The following is a 21,834-nucleotide window of genomic DNA, read 5'->3' on the forward strand; positions in this document are numbered from 1 at the left end:
ATATGCACATGGCGGCGGGGAATGTCACAGTTCCCCCGCCATTCTCAGGCATGAATGGACAGTCGCTGATTGATATGAGTTTTCCCTCTATCAATCAAAGCCATATGGTTAGTTCAGTGTCAGTGGGGAATCCACAAGGGATCCCCACCCAATCCATGGGGGCACCCTACTCACAAACTCAGATGAGTCAAGGGGGCACCACTTATACTGGGGGCAACTTCATACCCCAGTATCAAAATCCTCATGGTAATTCACTTTACAACACTGTACCACAAAGCAACTGCTACACCACGCAGCCCATGTACACCATAGGGAACCAAATGATGGGAGGAGCATAGAGCTCCTCAGGTCATCCGTCTTCACAATGGTCCGAGTCGGGGGCACCCAACAATTTGCCTTTTTTGGAAACATTGGATATCCCCAAATTATAAAAGTTGACTAACGACCCCATCTACCATAACCTATAATGGCCGCTGATCTCGCATAAAATACCAGTGGATATTCTTAAGTTTGATGAAAAACAAAGGGAGGATCCAGGCACTCACGTCACCACCTACCATCTATGGTGTGTTTCCAACTCCATGGTGGATGACAGTGTCCGGTTGCATCTTTTTCCCTACACCCTCATTGGCAATGCTGCAAAGTGGTATATTGAGTTACCACGTGCGTCAGTGAATACCTTTGACACTTTACCAATGGAGCTCCTAAAGCACTTTCAGTTACCTATCCTTTATGAGACAAGGACGAAACTCCTTACTTTGTTTCGTCAGGATACCGCCACCCGCATCTCCGATCATATCCATGAATGGAGACATAGGTGGAGGTTAGTCAAAGCTCCTATCCATGATTTTCTCTTAACAGACTAGTTTTGTAAGTCGCTACTCCCAAAAATTGCTAGAGATGTCACTCTAGGTGGTGCGGTCATGGAGGACCAATCCATACACCGTACCCAGCACTAGGATTTAATTTATTCACAATTTGGTACTCTCTACGACATTATCCCCTATGCTCCCGGTAACCCCAATCCCCCCACCACTCAGTGCCCTGGAGTTCATGGCAATAGGATCGTCAGTGCAACCTCCATGAGCGCTGTAAAACAACTCAGTGGGTCTGTTGCCAAGTTGGCAGTGGACCCCTCTACCAAACGACTGCTCTTCCTACCACTTTGATTAACTTTGTGCAATCTACACAGAAATCTAGTAGCAAGAACAAGAAGAAATAGAACAAGACTACTCCTTTTGAGGAGCAGTCATCTAAGCAGCCCAACCTGAAACAAAAGGCCATTGCGACTACTGATACGGAAAAAGATAAAGGAACCAACTATTCGTGCAAACTCTGTCTTGAAGATCACGTAACGTGGCATTGTCCGCCTCTTCAAGGACACACAAATTACCTTACCAAGAAAGATTCTGGTAAGGCACCTGCTATCCTTAGAAATCCTTTTCCTAATCAATATCAGCAACATCTCGTTGCCAACCAACCACCACCCACGTCATGGGGCAGCAATGGTTCGCAACAACCTTTAGCTGGTGAAGGAAGTTCTACCATTTACACATTTGAAATGGTAGAACTAAAAACGAGAGCCAAATCTTATGGAGCTCCTGTCACTCTGGCAGCAAAACCATCCACAGGTCAAAACCATTGTTGCCCAACAATTTGTGAATCAGAAGGTTGGTTGAGGTCTTTGTAATTCGACCCCCCAAGGTGGCACTTCGACGCGCAATGCAGAACACATCTGCACGTGCCGCCAAACACTACAACATCGTAGAAGATTTCGCGCAAGCAGCGTCGGCCATATTGACGCTCGAAGTATTACAAACATGGCCCAGCCAAAGGAAAGCTTTGCTTTCGACTATTGGGGGTATTGACCCTGTAGATTCCATGCTTGCCATTTTTGACATGGACAAGTGTAAACCTACCCTTTCCCACCAGCTTGCATTTCAGGTGCATATCACTTCGAAAGGTAAAGGTATACACTGAACTCTCATTGATGAAGGTGCTTCAACCTCCGTCATGTCGGCTTCATGTTGTCTTGCCATAGGTTCCCCAACCCTATCCCCACTGTCGAACTCCCTTAAAGCTTTCGACAGCCACGCGTTGGTCCCAAAAGGATACTTAGCCAGATTTCCCATCAGTTTGGCTGGGAAAACCGTAACGGTGGATGTAGAATTTGTAGATAGCAAACACGACTATAATCTATTACTGGGTCACAGTTGGACATATGGCATGACGGCCGTTGTATCTACTGTCTTTCACATCATCCAATTTCCATTGGATGGAAAGGTTATTACAGTAGATCAGTTTTCTTTCTGCACCCCTGATTATTCACCATTACCAAGTGGCTCTGTACCCCTAGTAGGAGGTGGAACTGACAGTTACATCAGTCTAGGTACCAGTCTATTGAAGGCTTCTTCCCTCATGGGTTATTTCCCTCTTCAGCCGTCGAAGGTTTCACAATCGATCAACATGCTTTCATCTCTTCCTCATGAATAGATCGATCCATGGATCTTACCGGCTCCTTCTGACATTGACACTTACAGAGAACAAATTCCGCTGTCACCAGCTGAATTAGCTTGCGAATCCATTCAAATTGCACCCGAATCTCTGGTCACTTTGGTTTAAGCCAACGGTACCACTTCCCTCCCATAATCGCTCCTTCTTTCAATCCACTCAATCAAGTCCTATCGGTGGACGAAGCTATTAGAGAGATCACTAGATTAGAAGAGCAACCTTGGGAGGATTCACACCATCACGTTTCGATATCTGATTTGGACATGTTGCCTCTTCAAATCCTATCACCTGACGCACATGAAATCATTTCCTCATGGTATAGCACTATCCAAATTTTTGACTCGGAAGGAAACAGGGGCAATATTTCACAAACATTGCTCCCCGATATTTCTGTCATGACAGGCATCGTGGAAAACATACAAAGTGGAGCCAATCACAATCCTGAGGAAATTGTGAGCTTCACCTACCTATTTAGGGATTTCCACGATGTTTTTCCTTGGTATTATGAGGAAATGCATGGCATAGACCCTTCTAATGTCAAGCATGAGATCGAGAAAGATCGAGCATTCCTTTTATGGTATTTTTCTTGCTCGTTAATCAGAAAAACCTCGAGTCTTCTTCTTTGGGCTCGTTAAACTACAAACGAAGATAATAGAGCACTGTTAGGGATATTTTATTGCTCTTTAAAAAATATAAACATCCCCGAGCTTTTGTCCCTGCGCTCATTAAATCTATGCAATGATAAATAGAGCACTTTTGGAGACACTTTATCGCTCTTTAAAAAATATAAACACCTCCGAGTTTTTGTAGTAGAGCTCGTTAAACATATATACCACAATCCGTAAAGCATTTTTGTGGGATATTTTATCGCTCTTTAAATAATATAAACATCCCCGAGCTTTTCATCATTTTCACTCATTAAATATATGCAAACGATGCTCTAAGCACCTCTTTTTTGATCTAGTTCTAGCTCATAAACTGAAAAAGACCAATGGAGCATTCTTATTAGGCACTTTTTTCTCACTCTTTAAACTGGAAAAATTTCAAGCTGTGTCTTGCTGCTCGTTAAACATGTTAAAGCTGACCTGAGCATTCTTTCAGGTACTATTTTCAAGCTCATTAAAAATTGAAAAATCCCGAGTTTTTGTTACTGAGCTCATTAAAGTGTCACGACAAAACACGAGTTTAGTCTGTCGCCTCGTACTCATAACAAAATAAGGTCAACATCTATTTGAAAAAGGTTTCTCTTTATCTGGGTCCAGTAGATTAAATACGGAAAAGTAACCGATACGGGTATACTATTAACCTTTTGTCACACCTGTTTAACAACTATGACAAAGGGACCACCATTGAGTCTCTCTTTACGATATTTTCAGACTCTCTAAAAATGAAAAGATCACCGAGTTGTCTAGTCTAGACTCTTTAAATACACAGACAAGATATAAAGTCATTCTTTTTACAATACTTTTCAGACTCTTAAAAGATGAAATAATCGACGAGTTTTCCTGTCTAGACTCATTAAACTAATCAGATAGGGCAAAGAGTTGTTCTTTTTGCGATCCTTTTCAGAATTTCTAAACATGAAAAGATCAATGAGTTTACCTATTTGGACTCATTAAAAATCAGATGGGGAAAAGTGGAAATACAATCGTATTCTGAAGCGTGGTTTGCAGCAAAAGTTCCCTTGAACATGGAACTTCCTCAGATAAACCATAATTTTGATAGCCTCTCAATATGAACCCTACCAACCTATGAGTTTTTAGCCTATATACCCTAATTCCATTGCATCTTTGTATCTTAAACACTCTATAGTGTTCATGAGTCTAGTGCTGTCTGGTTAAAACCGTTGTTGTACCTTCTATTGTTCAAGGGTCCCTACTTGTTTCCTCAATTTACTAACCCTACATATCCTTTCATCACGCCCTCCATTGTTTAGACCCAAAAGCTCAAAACTTTCTTCAAAAAACAAAATCATCCTTGTCTAGTTTCGTGTCGATTGATTTAGGACATGTCATTGCCTACCTTTCGACAGGTTCCTTCTTATCGACTTCAACACTCTGTCTAGGAAGATAACCCATAAACACATTCAGTGCCTTGGTGCTTGTAGACATTGGTGGTAGGTTACTTCGTGCTTGATCACGAGTTTTCATCATTGGCTCGTGGTTAAGCGATTCTATGAATGTTCAATGACAAAAAATATTTCACACTCGCTAGTTTGCACTGTGCATATTGGAGACCATCACCATTATCGGTGGCCTTCCTCGCATCTATTAACAGTCTCCATTATTGGCTGGTAATCAAATGATTTCGTGCATGTCCAACGTCAAATAACTTTATCACATGTACCAATCTACGTTGTTCGGCGAAGTAGGAATCAAGACCTTGGGTAGAGGCTTGCATCATTCAACCTTGTTTCCTCTCCCAAGCTGTGATATTGTTCTTTGAAGATATAGTCATTTCAGGATAATCTATTATGACACCGGATCCACCCTGTACCATATTGGCAGCCAGCATTGTTATATCTCTGAGGAGAAAGTTACTCGGACATAGCTACTAAGCATGGGAATGCCCGACTCAAGACATGATTTTAACAGTTCATATATATGTACCTTTGTTGTATCAGGTTTTCCTTATCGCCCGAAACTTCTCTCTTTCTCTACAAAGATTTTGACAGGAAACTACAGTATTTTCATAAAGTATTTCGGCCATTCTCTCTGCCTTTGATCTCATACTTTAGGGGGTATCTGTTATAGGACAAATTGACCTCCTAATCAACTCAGATGAGAAGCACAAGATGACTGAAAGATTGACCAGAGTTTCAGGCCCATAATCCACACTAATGCTCTCTGTACATTGAAAACCTACTTTATAAAGCTTTTTTACAAGCATAAAGGTGCGTTAGTCAACTTGCTAACTCATGTTGTTAGACCAGACAGAGCGTTAGTGAACTTTAGTGCTGCTCAAGTGGTTATTCCAATGGATTTGCAATAAAATATCAAGATATTATTTCCCTAAATTTGTGCAAGAAAAGCAGGGAACCTCCAAAAATCAAGATATCTGGAGAAATTCTATTCCAGAACAGAGACAAATGGGAAAAAGCTGGTAAATGAGGCAGGTTCATGGTTTTTACCCAAATGAACTACAGGTGGAGTTGGGCAGCCCTAAATCGATTGCTATTTAAGCAACGAGAGCGCCATTGCACAATGGTCAGATCATTTAGAAGGATAGTACATGGTGCTGTTGTGATATTGTCATATTCTTGAAGGAGCTAGCTGAAAGAAGGAGAGAGAGAGGAAGAAGGGATAAGGAAGGCTGATGCAACAACGTTGTTGTAATCACTCTTTTGTTCTGAATATAGGACTACGGTTGTGTTCCACTACTCGAAGTGTCGGTGATATTGTGCATTTATTTGTCCATTTTGATGCTTGTTGTGTTGAGTAGATAAGTTACACATTTATACATGTTTGTTATGGATTCTTTCATTAATTGTCAGAAGTATATGCCGTGATTGGTTTGCTTCGTTCTTTTGTGGAAGAATCATCTTGGAGCTGGTCAGGAGGAGTTCTTCTTACCGCACAGAGATACCCAAGCGAATCTAGAAAGAACCAAAGGTGATCCTTTCTCCATATCCTATCAATATATGTCAGATAGATGAACATGTGTGTAACAGGTACCTTTGCAGATAATCTCACATTCTGTCAGAAATCCTGGGAAGACTTTTGAGGGTAGTTTTTATCACATGCATTTTACCCCATAGCAACTACCTTCATATTTGGTTGCACCTCCATACTGCATAGCACGGTGCACAACCTCTCCTCTGCTTTATCTTGACAACCCAACTTCAAATCTGAATGCTTTAGCTTGACAGCACCAATTCAACTCCAATGCAACTGATTTTATCTTTCGCAATGGAGTTCTGGTTAGCTATTGTGCTAATGCGATCTATGACTCGTCCAAGCTACCTAACATTTGGATATGAGCTTTGTTCAGTGCATCTCCCATAAAACTACACAAATTCGAGGGAAGATGACATCCAGAACCATAATAAGTAGAAATTTCATTTGGCAATATGCGATGGTGGAGTTGAAAGGATAGATAGAAATGTCATTTGGAGGTACTGAGTATGCTAAGAAAAAGGTCATATTGTGATTCTAGCAATTTCATTTGGAGGTACCAAGTACACTGAGAAAAATCTCATATTTTGATTCTTGTAACACTTATCCATTGACTAGATCACTTGAAAAATATACCATTATACAGATATTCTATTCTAGCTCGAAATTTTGTATGATGTGGAACTGTCGAACTAGAGCAGACAACACCTTTTTCACACTTATCAACTCTCCAGTTTTATTAACCCTTCAAGCTTGTCTTCATTCAATCAAGATGTAAAAAAAAATTAAACATAATCCACTTGCAGAAGTCATCATAGCCTATATGCAAACATCTAAAGCCACTCTATCGGAGGTGTCAATCCTGATTTCTTGCATCTGTTGGACTCAAGACTAGCTCACACGTTTATTAGCCCACTGATATATCAAACTTATCCTCATGCAAGTGAATTGGAATAGATTGGAGGTCATGCAAATGTTAAAATGAAGGTGTCTGGGGTGGTGGATTCCATGCACCTGTCCTATCTCATGCCGTTGTTTTTGGTACTTGTAGTATCATTTTAATGAAATGAAACACTAACCTTGAAATAATCAAAATAACCATATGCGATGTCAACCTCGTCAATGTTATAACTTTGTCTTCACTCTTATCACCTGCTTATGTCTTCTCTTCATTATTGTAATGAAATCAATTTAGTGTTTAGTTACAATTCATCACCATAACAAAAACCATAGCAACTTCTAACCTTTATGTGTAATTTTTTCCCACAATAGGAAAGCGTTATAATCTAATCTAATATCATTTGTAACAAACCCAACACCTTGAGTGTTATCCAAGCGATAGGGTAAACTTATATGGAAACACACAATGGGAGAGAGAAATGTAAAACCATCTCAAAATTGAGTCACTATTAATCGATATTTTTTACAAGCCCAAAATATTGGGTGTCGAGCACATGTAAATTTTTTTTGGTATGAACGGAGTGATTAGAAAGGAATTAGACAATGACTGGGTTGATGCTTAATGTAATCCATTGAAGTTGTCCAGACAAAGTTCGTGAAGCAATCATTTGACATTTTTAATGTGTGTTATCCTTTCTTCAAAACGTGATCATCAAATCTATCCTTTTGGTGGAATTATGAGACTTCAAGTTCGTGGATATGGAATTATTTGAAATTCAAACACTTATTTTGTTGAAATGGAACATGACTTTGATTATGGATATAAAGAATTCAACTTCAGTGAGGTTTTTTCCCACCAAATGATGCATACTATTTAGTTTGTATTAGGTGTCATCTCCAATAATGCATCTTACCTTCGTCTCTAGGCCCTTAGGTATTATTGTACTCAATTCACTTTGTATTTGGAGAGATGTATCATATATGGCTTAAAGAAGGTTTTTGTGAACACATGAATTGATATGGGATGTTTTTTGGGTTGGCACACTCAAAATTATTAGTTGTTTTCGAGGAGAAGGTCCTTTAATCTGCACGCAGGGGACTAAAATGCATGTTTTTGTATTTACTCATGTTGTAGTGAACCAACGATGTCATAGGGGTAAAACTAAATGAATATTAGGCTTATTAAACAAGACAACTTGGCAAATCTTTTATCAGCCAATTGTTTTTCTCGGTGATATTTTGCAGGAAAAATGCACAGGGGAGCGTTAATTTGTATCACGTCATTTAAGGGTTACCACAGGGCTACTTTATGTCATGTATTTTATTAATCCTTAGTTATATATCAAGTAATTATATTTTCTAACAAGCGGCATTCTTTTTAAACGTGGTCGGCTTCTTGGCAACGTCGACATCTAAATGATATCCCTTCATAATCCAATATTTGGTTGCAGACATATCCTAGGTAGTGTAGTATCAAATTTACCACTAATCCATCCCTGGTGTCGAGATAGTCAAGGACCCTGGCACAAGGCATATCCCCCATCTCCAAGTATGATCTATGAAATTCAAGATAAGTACTGAGGTCATCCCCTATAAACCGAAAGACATATTCCATCCAATGTTGAAGGGGGAGGCTTGGGAGCCTGAGCCATATTGGCCCTACACCTATTTGTTCTCACTTAGGGTCAAAGATGGGATTCCACCTTTTCAAACACACAGAGGATATTTCTATGTTCTAGTAATGTGAAAGAACCCAATTCAAATTCTCCTCTTTACTAAATGTGAAAGAAATCCATCCTTTGGGCATGGTGCATATAGATGGAAGCACATCTAAAATGTGTCCCCAATTCTCCTGCACCTGCCTCCTTAGACACATTGCAGAGTATTGCCTACCTCTAATTATTCTGACCAAAACCCTTCCTATTGTAGACATAACTTCATCTAATCTAATACCCTCCCCAAGTACTAATGCTCGGTTCCTATATTTTACCTTGGGGCATTTTATCTTCCTTGCCTTCTTCTTTTAGCCTGCCATCGAAGCATCTTCATAGGGTGTGGTTGAATCTTTAGGGTGTACCCTCGGCAGATCCTTGGTGCAAGGAAGACCCAAATTTGGTGATATGCCTTCATGCTCTACACGGTGACTGAAATAAGAGGGCGAGTGGAATGATCCAACAATGGAATTGCGAGAGATTTGAGCGTTCACTTGTTGAATTGTTGGTAGGTCTTCCACATGATCATCCACTTTCCTTGTGAGAGCCCCTGAAAATGCCCATGAAATATATAGTTCTTGGCAAAAGACCACTATGTTTTCCTGAAGGATTTGAACATTAGAGCTGATGTTGACAGGTTCGAGAGTTTGTAATGTGTTGTTAGGGTTTAAGCAGGCCTCGACGAGATTTAAGGCCTCAATCAAGAAACCTGGTGAAAGAGATAGTTGTTCAGTCAAATTCATTAATATTGTTGTTAGGAACTCGGATGATGCCTCCTTATGCTACAGGGAGGAGGTAAACTCATTGGTTTTGGAAAAGTTTGGAGAAAAGGGAATCCCTTCCATGATATTTTCTAGTGATGCAAAAAATGTCGAGTTTTGTGAGCCAGGTGTCACTTCCATCTCCATTCCAAGCTACCGAGGTTAAGGGCTTGTCTAGATGGAGATATTCTTTGGTGGGTCTTCCAAGTAGTGTATCGATTCCTACTCCATAATGATGTAGGAAAAACCCGTGTATCCCTATACTATGCATATAAAAATGCATAATCTCATTTGTCCAAGGAATTTTATTGACATGCTTGGTCAAACCTTCATAAGCTAAGGTTTAAGGGCCCTTCATTTAGTTTCATGTGGAGGCATTTCAATAGACTTTCTATAGTCTAACCCTTCATTAATCTTTCTATCGAGACTTTATAACTCAACCCTTCATCCTTTATGGAAATTGCAGAGTTGTGCCTTCATAACTCCAATCTTGTGATATGTGATTACCCTTTCCACCATTGGTTTCGTCCACCAGATCAACGACTGCCACAATATCGCATCACACCATCATGTGACTTCATCGCCTCTTCCATGCGACATGCAATAACACAACTAGACTCTAATTAATTTAAAGTCAAGCCTATAACCTCCTCATATCTGCTCTCCACAAATCTTTTCTCTTAAATCTCCACCATCGTTCTTACTCGTGATCCGACGGCTGTACTTCTTCCCGATCAAAAAACCAAATTGACGCTTTATAACCATTTATCAAGATCTGCTTGATCCAACAATCTGCAAAGATATCGGGTGGATCACTTACACGACATTTAAGGCCTTTACGGAGCCGATGAGAATTATAAGTCCTTAATCTATAGAAGTTCAGGTCCGCCCTTGCAGTTGAAACTCGATATCTTTATAGCTTGATATCTATGGGATGACAAGGCCTTTAAATCCTATGATCTATGGCCTTTCAACTAGCATGGGGTTATCAACCAAATTAACCCTGGAGTTGACTGTGATGTAAGCATTGACTTTTACAGTCGATGGTGAAGATTAATTGCAAGACTTTAACCACGACCAAGGGAATTTGTCCTATTCTACCCCCGCAAATCTTTACTTTGGTTTTATGACATTTCTTCAATGTCTTTCTGTGGTTTCAGCTTCCTTCAGGGTTCTGGCTCTTTATTGTTCTACCACAACTCTCTCGTCAATTTAACTCCACTCACATCTTTATGCTCCTCCACCTTCACTGTAGCACTAAAGGTTTCCTCCTGTACTGTCGATGTGTACAAAGCGTAACACAATCTCTATGGTTCTCTCCTTGAACCTCTTGCTGACTAACAATTCTACCCAACACTTATTTTGCTGGAATTGTTATCTCTAAGACAGCGCTACCCATAATCGCAACTGTGGAGCTGCCTCAACAACTTCTACCCAACAACAGTTGGAAGTTGTTCTATTACTCTTCTCTATATTTCACCTCTGATTCTGCCTCAACCCCACCTGCATACATATACGATGCATAATCTCTAATTCACATATAGATTACAATTAACTTACTCCACACACACACATAACTCAGAATTGAGTTGTTTGTATTAATAAACATGTATTTACACAGGAAATCTTTCCTTGGCCTAATATTCTGTATCAATGGCCTTTGTTCCTCTCTTGCTCGTAAACTTATAGTCTGACTGACTGACTCCTCTACCCACTCTCTAACTACTCCTCTAACTACTCTAACTACCGACTCTTTATGCCTTTTAGGCTTACATTTATACAAAAGGTTCTGTTGAACTAATTTTGGTTTAGATCCTTAATCCGTTGAACTGAATCATAAATATCCTCTAAGTCCACTTTTGACTCCTACTTATCCCTAAGAATCCTCTCTAGCTCCTCGAATCATGAAACCACTTTCTAGTCCAAGACTTACAATTCATTTCTAACTCTCTCATCATCATTAATCACTCATGTCCTCCTACATTCAAGAGCATTTACAAATATCCTCACACTTATCTAATTAATTCCTATTATAATCACTTAAAAATTAATAATTACATACATAGGAATCCAACTTCCTTGAAAACAACCCCTAAGTTAACTAAACTATGATGAGATTGTTGAGTTGAATGCTCCTGCATCAAACTCCCAGGGTTAAAATAAACATGATCTCCTGATCATGTGCTTTTTTCTTTTGTCTCTCTGGATCCCATACTTTTTTCTCTAATTTTCCTTTGGTTGTTGATGTTGTTTGTTTTTGTTCTCGAGGTTACCACACTTTATGTTGCTTTTCTCCACTGGCTATGCTTTCACAGTCTGCTACTGTCTTTCTCTTTCTGTTGCTCCTTCGTCTTCTTACTGTTTTTTTCTTCTGAGGCACCTTCATCATCAATATTATTATTCTTTCAATCTCTATTTCCAATTTATCCTTTTATTGATAATTACTTTTCCAATTGTTGTGGTACTCTGTCCACTCATCTTCAAACTTCTATTTATTGTTTTCTCTTTGAAGTTGTTGGATCCTTACTACCACCCTTTCATCTTTACCCTCTTTTTGTTGTCCAAACAACCTCTGTTCAATATCTTTAAATTTACTTTCAAAAAATAAATTGTCCTCCAATTTCCTTTGTACTTGATTCCCCTCAAATACATCAGTTCCAACATATTTTTATTCTTCTTCTTTGACAACCCTCAATAATTGTCCTTCACTTTCTTGACTGATTCTAAAAATCAATTTAACTTCTTCAAGCATAGTATCTTCATGCTTTTCTTCCTCCTCATCAGCATGTCTGTCCTCGCAACTTTCAGTCTTGTTGAGTTCTAAAACTGACTCCTCAATTTGACACATGTCTGTCTCATTTCCAACAAATCCTATAATCATAAAACAATTATTAGAAAAAATATAAGGTCTCATTACTTTTTCCCTCTCTGGCAACATCTTAGTATGCTTCTCTGGGCTTTCCCTCAATTCCTTTGTCAACACATTAGTATGTTGACTTAAACTCTCCTTCGTATCATCTGTTTCAATGATATCTCTCTGCTCTGTTTGATAATGATGAACTCCTCCTTCCGTAATGTTAATTTGATGAACTTTCATTACCATCTTCTTTTCCTTATGATTGTCATTCATGACAATTTCTTTGTCTTCCTTTTTCAACAATCTATCCTGAGTATATATCCTCTACTTTTCCAACCTCCTTCTTTGAAAGTATAATTTTCTATATAACCCAATAATTTCAAATGGAGTAGAATTTCGAAATTTCACATAATTTTCCATACCTTCCTTTGTTATTGACAAATCATTAGATGTCCTTTCTCCCTTTGCTAAATCTTTTGCATATACTTCTTATTTCATAACATCTTTGAGTAGATGTCCTTTTTTTTCAATACATTTTGCCTTGCTATCCTTTTGTAACCCTTCTTCCAGAGCTATCCTTGTCTCATCATCTACATTAATATTCTCCTGAATTTGTTCTTCATCTATAACATTAATCAAATTCATTAGATTACTCTCTGAGACAATATTCCTTCATTCTTCATCTGAATAAGATCCTGATCTTCCATCTCTATGATAGCTTTAAATTTTTGTCTTCTCTCATTGAGTAACTCATCCATAGACTCTTCCTGATGTATCAAGTCAAATTCTTCCTCTTTTGAGAAATTTTCTTTGTCACCTTTTACTTCTAGATCTTCATTTATTTTGTAGACATCTTCAAAAGGTTTCTTTTCTCCTACAGTACCTGCAATCATACAAAAACTATCTATTTTAAGAACATAAGACATTGTGGTCTCACTTGATGCTTCAGTCATCATATCTCCTTGTTGTTTTGAATCCTTCGTATGATTCATAAGATCTTCCACAGATCTTCTGTCTTCATCTTCACCCAAAACTTCACCATGTTCTGTTTCACAAATGGAAACTTCCATTCTCAACTCAGCTTCTATGAGTTCTTCCACCAGCCACTTCACTTGCCTCTATTGTAGCCTTTTCTGTAACTCGGACCATTTCACTGCCTTTTTCCTCAAGACCCAACCTTGTCTTTGGTTTTCCTCTAGTATCATCCTTAATACATTGAGTTGTTCTTTCATCTCAGCAATCTCTTTATCAATTTCGTCTTGACTCATCCTCTTTCCATTTACCTTGGCATCCTCTTTGTTCACTTTTCTTGTGATGTGGTCTTCCTTAGAACCTCTGTTATCTCTATTATGACTATCAGTAGTCATCTTCTTCTCTATCTTCATGAGTTCCTCACTCACTTACTATGAGCTGTATTAAAGCCTTTGCAACAGCAAGTCCTCCTTGATGCCGCTTACCTCACCAAGCTTTCCTCTATACTTGGTATTTTGGAAAGAACTTGGTTCTCTATTCTCTGGAACCTCTTTGAGCACTTCTTTCTTCTCCTTCTAGGCTTCAACTCATATGCACCTTTTAAGAACACAATTGTCCTCTTGTACTTCAATCACAAATGAAATACTAGGTTCTAACCACCTCTTATTATACTCAGAAACTCTTACCAGCTTTCTTCATCCCTTAGAAATTATACCCACATCCTTTGTGGAATTGCCTTTGTGAGCTGCAACAATACCTCTACAGTAACAAGTCTCCTTCTTACTACATATGCCTCACTAAGCTTCTCTCTTCCGAGCTCAGTCTTTTAGCATTTCTCTGGTTTTTTTCCTCTCGAACCAATTGAGCACTCCTTGCTCTAGGTTGCTGCAATATTTTCACCTTCCTTTGTTGTCACTTGTATATCCATGTTATTCAAACCAAATATCATTCCCAAGATTTAGAAAGCTTTCTTCTCAGCTTCCTTTTGAGAACACTCTTATCATCTTTGTCCAACCTTTAGTTGGATTCTTCAGGTTCACTGCCACTTTTCATTGACTTTGTTCTTTAGAACACATACAACTTTCTTTATCTATCTTCTTCTATCAATATTTACTCTGTCTTAAACTTGCAAAACTCAAACCAGAGTTAAATAAAACAATCCCTGCATGGCTTCACTAGCAATCTCCATCTATTCTTCACATTTGAGTGAAACTTCACTTTCCTTAAGAAAACAAACATCATTGTGATTTCTTTATGCTTCTCCAAACTTCTTAAGAGTATCACTTACTCTTATCTTATGTCATGTCTTCTACTTATCAGATTCAAATAACTTGATCTCCTCTTTATTTTGCATTCACACTTGTATTCTGCACAATTCTACTTTCGTTACAAAGATATTTAACTAGCTCTAATACCACTCTAATGCAGGAATGACCCGCTATATACCCACAGTATGCATATAAAAATGCATAATCTCATTCGTCCCAAGAATTTCATTGACTTGCTTGGTTAAACCTTCATAAGCTAAGGTTTAAGGCCCCTTCATTTAATCCCATGCAGAGACATTTCATTAGACTTTATATAGTCTAACCCTTCATTAATATTACTATCGGGACTTTATAACTCAACCCTTCATCCTTTACGAGAATCACAAAGTTGTGCCTTTAGAAATCCTGTCTTGTGATATGCAATCACCCTTTCCACTGTTGATTTCGTCCACCAGCTCAATGGCTATTGCAATATCGCATCACACCATCTCGTGACTTCATCGCCTCTCGAATGCGACATGCGATAACACAAGCAAACTCCAATTAGTTTAAAGCCACACCTATAACCTCCTCGGGTCCACTCTACACAAATATTTTCTCTTCAATCTCCATTGTCAATCTTACTCTCAATCTGATGGTTGTACTTCCTCCCAATCAACAAACCAAACCGACACTTTATAACTGTTGATCAAGATCTACTTGATCTGACGGTCCACAGCAATATCGGGTGGATCACTTACATGACATTTAACACCTTGACTGAGCCGATGAGAATTATAAGTCCTCGATCTATAGAAGTTCAATTGTGCCCTTGCAGTTAAAACTCGATCTCTTTATGACCCAATATCTGTTGGATGACGAGGCCCTTAAATCCTATGATCTGTGACCTTTCAACTAGCACAGGGTTATCAACCAACTTAACCCTGCAGTTGACTATGATGGAATCATTGACTTTTACAATCGATGGTCAATATTAATTGCAAGACTTCAACCACATTCAAGGGAATTGGTCGTCTTCTACCCCTGTATCCCTTTACTTTGTTTTATGTCATTTCTTCAATGTCTTTCTGTGGTTTTGACTTCCTTCAGGGTTCTGGTTCTTTGCTGTGTTGCCACAACTCTCTCCTCAATTTAACTCCACTCACGCCTTTATGCTCCTCCACCTTCACTGTAATAGTAAAGGTTTCCTCCTGTACTATTGATGTGTAGAAGGCGTAACACAAGCTCTATGGTTCTATCCTCGAACCTCTTGCTGACTAAGAATTATACCCAACACTTCTTTTGCTGGAATTGTCATCTCTAAGACATCTCTACCGACAATCATAACTGTGGAGCTGCCTCAACAATTTCTACCCAACTGCAGTTGGAAGTTGTTCTATTACTCTTCTCTGTATTTCGCCTCTGATTCTGCCTCAACTCCACCTGCATATATATACAATGCAGAATCTCTAATTCACATATAGATTACAATTAACTTAATCCATACACACACATAACCCAGAATTGAGTTGTTTGTATTAATAAACATGTATTTACGCAGGGACTCTTTCCTTGGCCTGATCTTCTGTATCAGTGGCCTTTGTTCCTCTCTTACCCATAGGCTTATAGTCTAACTGACTGATTCCTCTAACTACTCTCTAACTACTCCTCTAACTACTTCTCTAACTACTCACTCTTTATGCCTTTTAGGCTTACATTTATACAAAAGGTTTTGTTGAACTAATTCTGGTTCAGATCCTTAATCTGCTAAAATAAATCCTAAATATCCTATAAGTCCACTTTTGACTCCTACTTATCCTTATCATTAATCACTCGTTCTCCTACATTCGAGAGCATTTACTAATATCCTCACACTTATCTAGTTAATTCCTATTATAATCACTTAAAACATTAATAATTACATACATAGGAATCCAACTTCCTTGAAAACACAAGACCGATAAGTTAACTAGACTATGATGAGATTGTTGAGTTGAATGCTCTTACATCACATAACTATATCTGCTAGACACAATCCATCCTTTCAAGGGAGTAAAAAATAAAACTATCACACCAAAATACCTTAACATGTGGACACAACGCAAACCTTAACTCCCACCTAGCCATAGTGCACATCGTTAACTCCTCAATTCATCAAGGAAGACCACTGGCTCAGGGTTCTATATGCAACCACCTAAAAAGGTCTAACATCATTCCAACGCTTATCTTATTCTTGTTGTGGTTGTAGTCATGGTGAAGTGTGCTAGATTACCCCGAAATTTGTTAGGGAAGACCACAGATCGGATGCTTCATATGTGTGAATAAGTCTGCTTTCATCACCTGCAAAAAAACCCAAACCCTAGATAAAACATGTGATTTCAACAGTCACGGTGATGCTAACCACAAAACTTAAGATATTAAAAATATTAATTTAAGAGGAAACAATAATTTTTTTGTCACTCTTTCTTTTCTTAAAATTTGATTTTATGTTAAGCCTTTTTTTCAAAGCCACTTGCCTTTGGCACTTTTCAAAGTCCTTTTTTCTTACAATTTTATCATTTTGTCCTATCCCCCATCTACATGTCTTTGGCGTGCCGTGCAAGTTCGACTCTTGCATTCTGTGCGGTCTAGAACTCTGAGAAGCATCGAGTTCCTATTCTCTATGTAAAATTAGAAAATTCTCCACATTGATCTGCCACAAATCACTGTGATGCAATAACCAAGAGGCATCGCGGCAAGAGGAAACTATACGTCAAGCCACTCCTGAGCACTCTGTAATGGAAATGCTCCACATTGATCCACCACTGAGCACTGTGATGCAGCAGCCGAGAGGCACCGCGAAAAGAGCGCTCTACAGTGAAAATGATCCACATCAAACCACCCTTGAGCATTTCAATGCAGCATCCAAGAGTTGTAGGGTAGGAGGAAGCTCTGCTTCAAGCCACCCCTAAGCACTTTGCAATGTAACCATGCCTCAAGTGCTTCTGAAATCCCTAGTCTACTTCTACTACCCAGGTATGTTCAACAACCTCTGTGTATTGGGCGAAGTGGGTAGGATTTAATCTTGTTAATTAAGATCTAATATCTTGTTAATTAGGATTTAATTGGGTCTCGCTAGTTATATCTTGTTAATTAGGATATAATAGTATTTAGTCAGATTTCAATTTTAATGAGTTTTTTTATATTCGTATAGGGCAAGAGTTATATATTTAAATAATACCCAATTTTCTTTTGGCTCTTCCCATAAAGAAGATACATTTTCCTTTTTTGTTGGATTTTAACTTCTATGGATGTTTTATAGCCATTATGGCAAACATTTTATGTTCAAGTGGTTGTAAATTTTGTTGGGGTCATTCGATAAAGAAGGCATGTGTTACTCAGTTGCTGGATTTTAACTTTTATAGTTTTTTGTAGCCACAGAAGGAAAACATTTTATTTTCAAATGGTACCCAATTTCTTTCGGGTAACCCCATAACCAAGATCTGTGTTCCTCTTTAGTTTGATTTCCAGTTATATTAGTTTCTTATGGAAATATATGGACGATATTAATATTCAAATTTATGATTTAAAATTGTGCATCTCAATACTTTTGGGTTACAGATTTCTCAGTTTGCACGTTTATTGTTCTCTTCGAATTGTGATAGGGTTGTTACTATGAAACACTCATAAATAGGCAGGTATAATAACTTGGCTCCTGTTATGATCATGGAGATTTCAATGCCTTCCTAGAGATGAATAATATCCACAATTCATATATTATAATGGTGCCCAATTTCCTTTTGGGTCATTGTTTAATAAAGAGTCATGTTCCTTTTTAGTGGGATTTAAACTTTTACGATATTTTGATAGCCATCTGGGGCATGTATTTTATATTTGAATATATGATTTGAAATTATATGCATTCTCTTACACCTTATGGTTCGACATTTATTAGTGTGCATACTTATTCTTCCCTTAGAATCGTGACAACACTATTACTCTGTAGCATCCTTGCGAGGAGGCAGGCACAATGACTTAGCTATTGTTATGAGTGTGAATATTTAATGGTTAGTGTCTTCCTAGTGATGTATAAGACTCACAATGCAAATGTAGACTTCATTACACTTTATTTTAGGAATTCTCTAGTTTATTCTCATTAACAATTCAACACTATAACTAGAGAACTTTTGCATTAAGGATGTGATCCATTTAATCATTACGCAAGGCTACAATGCATTTGTTCATTGAGATTGATATTCAGTGTCCTACAAGTGATCTATAATACTCACAATGTAAATATAGACTTCATTCCATTTCCTTCAAGAGAAACTCTACGACTTTACTCATTTTACAATGAGATAGTATAAATAGAGAACCTTTGCATTGAGGATGAGATCCATTTAATCATTAAGCTAGGATTTGATGCAACTGTTCATTGAGCAAGAAAAAGAGATTATTTGAGTAAAATTTTTGATATGATTTTAAATCCACTCAAGTCAGAAGGTAGAGAAAGGAATGTATCTTTGGGTCGATGATTTGTAATAAAACCAAAATTTTATTCTATACTGAGTCAAGCTCAAAATCTGTTGAATAAAAATTGGCATTTCCTTCTCTCGTTATTGAAGTCTCTAAGGGTCGATATCCATTTTCTCTAGTTATTCATGTCCTCAACAAGAAATAGTTGTTTTCTCTGTTCTACCAATGCCAATTATATTACCATGGTTATGTAATGATATGCATGACATGGAATCTTTGTGCCATATTTTGTGGGATACTGCTAGTGTCAAACCTACCAACTAGTTGAATCAATGACAATCTTTTTAGGATCTCGATTTCCAACATTCATTTCAATATAAGATTGTAATTAAATAATTCAAACATTAAAATACATACAATAGAGACATCTTGATATACTAGATGATTTTCACTATTATAGATGGATAATTCACTCTTTGTTTTTCTATCTTGTTGTCTTGAATTGGCTGAAAAAATCTATCATTTCAAAGTTGGACTTGTATTAAAGGTTTTTCTTTGGATGGTAGTTTTAAACTTTTCTGCACCACTCCTTTGATTCTGGACTATCTAACAAACACTTGTCCTCCATTTGACAATATAAATTGAAAATATGTATTATCATATATTTTATGTATCAACAATTTTACTTATTAGATATCTTGCCCCTATGTTGGTCTCTTGTGGTTTATTCTCTGCATATTTGGTAGATACCAAACTAGATGATACTTCATACTCATAGATGCCAAATTAGAGGATACTTGCACTCCCTTAAGAAAGCTTTGGTTGTTTGCAGACTTCAATAATAAAGTGGTCAATTTAATATGTATGTATCTAATTTAATGCACACTTACTGAAAGTGAGGTTAGATCACATGCTTAGCCTCACCAACAATTTATTTTGTAATCAAAGCATCATAGTCAAGTCCAAAATTTTTATTCATGGAATAAAAGTGCTTGACACTTTTAATTTATAGGTAAATGATTTGAAGGGAACACCATATAGATTATCTTCTTAATAATGTGTAGTAGTACTTGACTAGTGCAAATGACAATAATAAACACAAAGTTGTACTCGAGAAATAACTACAGTAACATTTATTCCAGTGCAAGGTAATTGAAGTTTTTGGGGAAATTGTTTGCTAATTGGTTAACCTTAGAAAAATATTCTAGCATTATTTCTATCAACAATAAAATCTATAGGTTCCTTTTTCTACTATTGATATATAATGTAAAGTCATGGTTAATTTCCTACCTTATATTTCCTTGCTATTTGTTATTTCAAATTTGTTTGAAAATTCATTCTAAAATTCCTTCTAATCTATAGCTAACTATTTATCAAGGTTAAAAATAATTCACAAACTTGATGATCTATTGAATTTTCAACTTGGACACTTATGGGCCATGGCTTTATGTAGCTGTCATCCAATGTTCACTATTAAGGTTAGTCATATTTTTGACTACTAATGGAGTCATTCTACCATTTAATATTTTCAATATGGGTGATGAGTGTTTATAAGATGTATTTGTGATCAACTAGTAAGAATCCAATCGTGTTTTAGGTTAAGCCAATTGAGTTTTAGGGCTAACTATAAGACGTTTTGGTTCTGATTAAGCACCAACAAGTCAATCAGCCTTTGGTGTTATGGATCAAAGTGACTAATTGTAGGTATTTCCTGGTCAGTTTCCTTGAAAGTAAAACATGATTAGTACTATTTGGAGCAAGTTGTATTTTAAAATTTGTTTGAGTAAGTTGAACTTTGGCCCACAGGCCATTAGAGTTGGGCATTCAGATGTGGGTATGTGGGTGATTCAAGGTTGGTGTTGGTTACAACTCTCAATTTCTATTTGTACAATTTTATAGCCACTGAATTTTATAACTTTCTCAGACAAGTATACCATGTGTCCTATTTAGCTATGGTTGGCTATTTTTTCTTTTGAAATATTCCTGCGTGATTTCTTTTCTTATTTATTAAGCTATTTTATAACATGAAACAAGAAATTACTACCAAATTGTTTGTCTAAAAGGCCTGGACGATTCACTATTTATTGAAAAGGTTGTGATTTGGCCAAGTCATCATTGATATTTTCCTGAAACTCTTTTGATAGGGCTCAAACCTCTTTGTAAATTCTTTTTTTAGGATACCTGTTTGCTTAGATTTTTATCTTTCGAGTGAGAGTTAGCTCAATGTGCCAATTGAAGGGGAAAATGTTGTTTAATCGATGACAGAGATACTTTTTAGGATTAGGAAATGAATTAAAAACAAATCAAGTTCTTTTAATTATTCAAGATTCTCCGAGCTTTTGTTGACTTGCTAAATGTTTCTGGGTTCTTCCCATGTCAATGATTCAACACCCTAATGGATTTATCCTCGAATCTGAGTTCTACAATATTGTTGATAATATCCTATTGATATTCTGGAAAAAGGTAGATGTTTACAAGATATAATGTCATTGGAAAAACGCTTGTAGTGGCATTGCTTGAAGCCCATTTATTACCATGTTGTTTAGTATTATAGGATTCTTAAGCCAACTAGAAATTATAAAAAATTGCTTGAAAAATATGCAATTTAGTGTATACATCAAGCATTTTGTAAAATATTTGTGAGGTTTGTGGGATTTTTGGTGCTTATATTTTCAGTAATTAGATTGACCATACTATACCTCTACTGTACAAATTTTTTTCTTGATTTGATACTGCTATGGAATTTCATTACAGCATAAGCCAATATGGTTGAATATTGCTGCTATGAGCTTTAGATCAACTATT

Source organism: Pinus tabuliformis, chromosome 8, assembly GCF_031772625.1.
Source record: "Pinus tabuliformis cultivar Carrire ecotype Pingquan chromosome 8, CPIR1, whole genome shotgun sequence".
NCBI classification, from domain to species: domain Eukaryota; kingdom Viridiplantae; phylum Streptophyta; class Pinopsida; order Pinales; family Pinaceae; genus Pinus; species Pinus tabuliformis.